Source organism: Piliocolobus tephrosceles, chromosome 9 (genome assembly GCF_002776525.5).
Source record: "Piliocolobus tephrosceles isolate RC106 chromosome 9, ASM277652v3, whole genome shotgun sequence".
Classification (NCBI taxonomy): Eukaryota; Metazoa; Chordata; class Mammalia; order Primates; family Cercopithecidae; genus Piliocolobus; species Piliocolobus tephrosceles.
The window spans coordinates 54,261,785-54,269,192 of NC_045442.1; the positions used below are offsets into that span (position 1 = coordinate 54,261,785).

Consider the following 7,408-nt stretch of genomic DNA (forward strand, 5'->3'; position numbering starts at 1 on the left):
TTCATGTACGTGTTCTGAATTCCTAAGTAGACCATGAACACCTGCAGAGCAATGTCACTCATTGGAGGTAGACAGATGTGGATTCAAATCAACTAGCTGGAAACCACATGTTACTATGTAACCTTACACTAAAGCTCTCTAAGCCTCATCTATAAAATAAAAATGATAAAACCTACTTTAGGGTTTTGATGTGATGATTAAATCAAGCAACACATGAGAAACTGCCTGTCCCAGCATCTGATACATGTGAGTATCAGAGGTGAGTCATCTTGCCCCCCAGGCTCTAACAAAGTAATTTGTAGAAAGGAAGTCATTGGTGCATATTTATTTATTATAACATGGGTTTTTTTTTTAAAGAAGAGAAACCAAACATAAACATAATTTTCAAATATAAACAGTGCAGTAGTCAAATATCGTGCAGGGCAGAATTTTATATTAATATCCCTTCCATCCGTTCTATATGACAGAATTGTTTTCAGTAAAACTGGAAAAAGAAATGATGAATAATGGCCAGAAAAGAAATGCAGATGAAGCAATTTTCTTCAATCTAACTTCAAATACATAATCATTTTGGTGTAAATAATAAAAAATTAAACATTTCAGTAAAATAAAGGAAAATAAAACATTGATCCTTTTTAACCATGTTGATAGTTTTTATACAAAGGAAAATACCTATATATTGGTCTATGGCAGAAATAAATAACATTACATTTTCTCTTTTTAAGTGTTAACTTACAAAATTTTATAATGACTTCATCAAATTTGACCTTCGCATTTTCACATTCAATGAATATTCTAGCAGGATTTACCTACCAATCTATCTTGAAAGAAAACAATATGTTATAATAATTTTAATTTGGAAGTTTCTTTCACATGAGGCAACAGACATACATTTAAACATGAGGATAATTTTGGCAGACTCATAAAAATTAGATTTAACAAGAAATTTTGAAAATTGTAATATCCTTATATCTTTGTCTTTAGGAATAATTCTAAAGGCTTTCAAAGGTCTCCCAAAACATTTCTACTAAAATGCTATCTTCACCAGAAATGTTTGTCAGAAATTTCTTTTCTATAATTTAGTAAAAACTTCCTGGTTTTCATCTTATACATGAATCTGAGAAAAATGACTGAATAACAGTAAATATTGGCTTTGTGTGTGTGTGTGTTTTTTAAGAGTTCTGCATCTTGGTGGTCATAGTTATTGGAAGAGCTTAAGAAAAATGAAAATACCATTTCACTTAAGAAGTTGTGAGTTATCTGCAAATCAACTCATTTCAGGCATGGAAGAATCCCCAGAATTATTTCTTAATATCAAAATGTATGCAGGTTTCTCTTTTGAATGTTTTGTACATTTAGAAAGGCCACTGTACAAAGTCTCCTGTTTTCCATACAGGACAAATTCTTTGTTTCAGCCAACTCTCAGTGGAGGGGCAACCAGGACAACGCCGTCTCCCTGGACAAAGAGCATTGGAATATTCCGTTTGGTTGATTTATATATCTCTTCATATGTTTCTTCATCAATTTCTATAGTAGTCATGGTTTCTTCCACGTCTCCCAAGATCATATTTAAATGTTGATCATAAGCATGTAATCTGCCTCGAAGCTCTCGGTCATTTCTCATCTTCACATAAATTCGCTCATCTAGGCTGAGCCTGATAAGATCCAGGGGCTCCTCTACAGTGTTGGTAGTTTGTTGCTGGTCTACGTCGTCCGCCATGTTTCAAACCCTGCGCCGTTTCCCGTCTCTCTTTTTGTGTTTTTTTAATCCATTGTTTTAAAATGGGTATCCAGTGCTTGGTATTCAGACACTGACTTTTGCTTTCTTCTAGCAATGAAATACCAACTTTTTCATTGTTTATCTTGGCATTCTTTGAACTTGTATTCTTTTCTAAATGTAAATATCCAAGTTTCTTACATTTTGTTGTTGTAGAGCCTTCTCTACAATATCTATGCACAGATCCTCAAGGAATAATTTTAAAGCTTTGTGTTTCACTGTATATTATTCAAGTCTGATTGTGGCTATTTGCAAACATTTTTATATCTGATTAACCTCATCTAAAAATTTTATGCCATAAAAAAATTCAAAAAATATTGCTTACATCTATCATTGTTTGTTCTGAATCCACTGTTTAAATGAAGGAATATGTAAGTGGTAGAGTTGGTTGTCCAGAAACTTCAAACAATTATCGTCTATTATGAGCTTACTTTCAAAACAAATGCATATAGTTTAATTCCATGAGTCAGAAGCTAACAGTATAACTGGAAATTCTCCAAATTAACTTCCATGTAGTAGTATGCAAAGCTATTAAAGAATTAGTAATGTAAATATACTAATTAGAAACTTATGTAAGTGTTACTAAAACTCAATAGGTGACAAAATATTCTAAATTTAGATTACAATGATGGCTACACAACTCTGTGGATATACTACAAATCATTTAATTGTATATTTTATATAGATCAATTTTATGGTTTGTGAATTAATGTTAAAAAAGAACTTAAGAGGAATTGCAGTGATTATTTAGAACTTAAAACAGTAATATATTTTGGAGGTTAGGAGTATCTCATCACTGGCATTCTGTCGAATTACTGAAAGATTTATACTATTCTTAAATTCCCTACAATGAGCCTTGCACCCAGGGTGAACAGCACCTGTATCCTTACGACTTTGGCACACCGCTGGATCGATTAGTGTATTCATAATTCTATGTAACATAATTACTATTAAATTCTACTCCATTAGGCTTAAACTCGGGGCAAGGATCCAAATATATGCCGTGTCTATTATGACTGCCCAAATGCTAACCCACAGTAATCCAGGGGATTGTGGAATCCAGCACTAAATGACGTATTCAGGAATGGCCTTGCAGTATCCCTGCTTCTGATACTGAATTTTCTGTCTTGCTGTTTCTTATCTGTTTTGGTCTCTCTCTCCCCCTCACTCTTTCTCTACTTCTTCCTTTCCTTTCTCCAGCGTTCTGTGTTAGAAATATCTGAAAATTATTCTGAGAGGCTTAATGTTCTTAAACCTGCCAGTTGACTGCGACTTTTTAACACCAGCTGAATAAGGTGATCTTTCTTTGCTAAGGTGCGAAGGTTACAGCAGCTGTGTAGCTAAAACACCTATATTTATACTAGTTCCACCTCCTTTTCCTGCAAAGGCAGGAGAAATTTTTTTTTATTATTTATTTATTTAATTATTTTTTTTATTATACTTTAAGTTCTAGGGTACATGTGCATAACGTGCAGGTTTGTTACATATGTATACATGCGCCATGTTGGTGTGCTGCACCCATCAACTCGTCAGCACCCATCAATTCATCATTTATATCAGGTATAACTCCCCAATGCAATCCCTCCCCCCTCCCTCCTCCCCATGATAGGCCCCAGTGTGTGATGTTCCCCTTCCCGAGTCCAAGTGAGCTCATTGTTCAGTTCCCACCTATGAGTGAGAACATGCGGTGTTTGGTTTTCTCTTCTTGTGATAGTTTGCTAAGAATGATGGTTTCCAGCTGCATCCATGTCCCTACAAAGGACGCAAACTCATCCTTTTTGATGGCTGCATAGTATTCCATGGTGTATATGTGCCACATTTTCTTAATCCAGTCTGTCACTGATGGACATTTGGGTTGATTCCAAGTCTTTGCTATTGTGAATAGTGCTGCAATAAACATACGTGTGCATGTGTCTTTGTAGTAGCATAATTTATAATCCTTTGGGTATATACCCAGTAGTGGGATGGCTGGGTCATATGGTACATCTAGTTCTAGATCCTTGAGGAATTGCCATACTCTTTTCCATAATGGTTGAACTAGTTTACAATCCCACCAACAGTGTAAAAGTGTTCCTATTTCTCCACATCCTCTCCAACACCTGTTGTTTCCTGATTTTTTAATGATTGCCATTCTAACTGGTGTGAGATGGTATCTCATTGTGGTTTTGATTTGCATTTCTCTGATGGCCAGTGATGATGAGCATTTTTTCATGTGTCTGTTGGCTGTATGAATGTCTTCTTTTGAGAAATGTCTGTTCACATCCTTTCCCCACTTTTTGATGGGGTTGTTTGTTTTTTTCTTGTATATTTGTTTGAGTTCTTTGTAGATTCTGGAAATTAGCCCTTTGTCAGATGAGTAGATTGCAAAAATTTTCTCCTATTCTGTAGGTTGCCTGTTCACTCTGATGGTAGTTTCTTTTGCTGTGCAGAAGCTCTTTAGTTTAATGAGATCCCATTTGTCAATTTTGGCTTTTGCTGCCGTTGCTTTTGGTGTTTTAGACATGAAGTCCTTGCCCATGCCTATGTCCTGAATGGTACTACCTAGATTTTCTTCTAGGGTTTTTATGGTATTAGGTCTAACATTGAAGTCTCTAATCCATCTTCAATTAATCTTCGTATAAGGAGTAAGGAAAGGATCCAGTTTCAGCTTTCTACTTATGGCTAGCCAATTTTCCCAGCACCATTTATTAAATAGGGAATCCTTTCCCCATTTCTTGTTTTTGTCAGGTTTGTCAAAGATCAGATGGTTGTAGATGTGTGGCATTATTTCTGAAGGCTCCGTTCTGTTCCATTGGTCTATATCTCTGTTTTGGTACCAGTACCATGCTGTTTTGGTTACTGTAGCCTTGTAGTATAGTTTGAAGTCAGGTAGCGTGACGCCTCCGGCTTTGTCCTTTTGACTTAGGATTGTCTTGGCAATGCGGGCTCTTTTTTGGTTCCATATGAACTTTAAAGCAGTTTTTTCCAATTCGGTGAAGAAACTCATTGGTAGCTTGATGGGGATGGCATTGAATCTATAAATAACCTTGGGCAGTATGGCCATTTTCACGATATTGATTCTTCCTATCCATGAGCATGGTATGTTCTTCCATTTGTTTGTGTCCTCTTTGATTTCACTGAGCAGTGGTTTGTAGTTCTCCTTGAAGGGGTCCTTTACATCCCTTGTAAGTTGGATTCCTAGGTATTTTATTCTCTTTGAAGCAATTGTGAATGGAAGTTCATTCCTGATTTGGCTCTCTGCTTGTCTGTTACTGGTGTATAAGAATGCTTGTGGGCGGAGCAAGATGGCCGAATAGGAACAGCTTCAGTCTCCATCTCCCAGCGCGAGCGACACAGAAGACCGGTGATTTCTGCATTTTCAACTGAGGTACTGGGGTCATCTCACTTGGGAGTGCCGGACAATCGGTGCTGGTCAGCTGCTGCAGCCCGACCAGCGAGAGCTGAAGCAGGGCGAGGCATCGCCTCACCTGGGAAGCGCGAGGGGGAAGGGAGTCCCTTTTCCTAGCCAGGGGAACTGAGACACACAACACCTGGAAAATCGGGTAACTCCCACCCCAATACTGCGCTGTAACACCGGCACACCGGAGATTATATCCCACACCTGGCCGGGAGGGTCCCACGCCCACGGAACCTCCCTCCATGCTAACACAGCAGTCTGCGGCAATCTAACTGCAAGGCAGCAACGAGGCTGGGGGAGGGGCGCCCGCCATCACTGAGGCTTAAGTAGGTAAATAAAGCCGCTGGGAAGCTCGAAGTGGGTGGAGCTCACAGCAGCTCAAGGAAACCTGCCTGTCTCTGTAGACTCCGCCTCTGGGGACAGGGCTCTGCTAAAGCAGCAGAGGCCTGTCCAGACGCGAATGACTCTGTCTGACAGCTTTGAAGAGAGCAGTGGATCTCGCAACATGGAGGTTGAGATCTGAGAAGGGGTAGTCTGCCTGCTCAAGTGGGACCCTGACCCCTGAGTAGCCTAACTGGGAGACATCCCCCACTAGGGGCAGTCTGACACCCCACACCTCACAGGGTGGAGTACACCCCTGAGAGGAAGCTTCCAAAGCAAGAATCAGACAGGTGCACTCGCTGTTCAGCAATATTCTATCTTCTGCAACCTCTGCTGCTGATACCCAGGCAAACAGGGTCTGGAGTGGACCTCAAGCAATCTCCAACAGACCTATAGCTGAGGGTCCTGACTGTCAGATGGAAAACTATCAAACAGGAAGGACACCTATATCAAAACCCCATCAGTACGTCACCATCATCAAAGACCAGAGACAGATAAAACCACAAAGATGGGGAAAAAGCAGGGCAGAAAAGCTGGAAATTCAAAAAATAAGAGCGCATCTCCTCCTGCAAAGGAGCACAGCCCATCGCCAGCAATGGATCAAAGCTGGTCAGAGAATGATTTTGATGAGATGAGAGAAGAAGGCTTCAGTCCATCAAACCTCTCAGAGCTAAAGGAGGAATTACGTACCCAACGCAAAGAAACCAAAAATCTTGAAGAAAGAGTGGAAGAATTGACAGCTAGACTAATTAATGCAGAGAAGGTCATAATCGAAATGACAGAGATGAAAACCATGACACGAGAAATACGTGACAAATGCACAAGCTTCAGTAACCAACTCGATCAACTGGAAGAAAGAGTATCAGCGATGGAGGATCAAATGAATGAAATGAAGCGAGAAGAGAAACCAAAAGAAAAAAGAAGAAAAAGAAATGAACAAAGCCTGCAAGAAGTATGGGATTATGTAAAAAGACCAAATCTACGTCTGATTGGGGTGCCTGAAAGTGAGGAGGAAAATGGAACCAAATTGGAAAACACTCTACAGGATATCATCCAGGAGAACTTCCCCAACCTAGCAGGGCAGGCCAACATTCAAATTCAGGAAATACAGAGAACGCCACAAAGATACTCCTCCAGAAGAGCAACTCCAAGACACATAATTGCCAGATTCACCAAAGTTGAAATGAAGGAAAAAATCTTAAGGCAGCCAGAGAGAAAGGTCGGGTTACCCACAAAGGGAAGCCCATCAGACTGACAGCAGATCTCTCGGCAGAAACTCTACAAGCCAGAAGAGAGTGGGGGCCAATATTCAACGTTCTTAAAGAAAAGAATTTTAAACCCAGAATTTCATATCCAGCCAAACTAAGTTTCATCAGTGAAGGAGAAATAAAATTCTTTACAGATAAGCAAATGCTTAGAGATTTTGTCACCACCAGGCCTGCCTTACAAGAGACCCTGAAGGAAGCCCTAAACATGGAAAGGAACAACAGGTACCAGCCATTGCAAAAACATGCCAAAATGTAAAGACCATCGAGCCTAGGAAGAAACTGCATCAACTAATGAGCAAAATAACCAGTTAATATCATAATGGCAGGATAAAGTTCACACATAACAATATTAACCTTAAATGTAAATGGACTAAATGCTCCAATTAAAAGACACAGACTGGCAAACTGGATAAAGAGTCAAGACCCATCAGTCTGCTGTCTTCAGGAGACCCATCTCACATGCAGAGACATACATAGGCTCAAAATAAAGGGATGGAGGAAGATCTACCAAGCAAATGGAGAACCAAAAAAAGCAGGGGTTGCAATCCTAGTCTCTGATAAAACAGACTTTAAACCATCAAAGAT

At 39.4% G+C, this 7,408-nt stretch overlaps 1 pseudogene across 1 annotated transcript; it reads right to left on the reverse strand.

Moving 5' to 3' along the window:
• Nucleotides 1-1,188: 1,188 nt before the first annotated feature.
• Nucleotides 1,189-1,741, reverse strand: LOC111521943 (annotated as a pseudogene). Its single transcript, XR_002725121.1, has one exon. The product of XR_002725121.1 is annotated as a U6 snRNA-associated Sm-like protein LSm3 pseudogene (transcript).
• Between the last annotated feature and the right edge of the window lie 5,667 nt (nucleotides 1,742-7,408).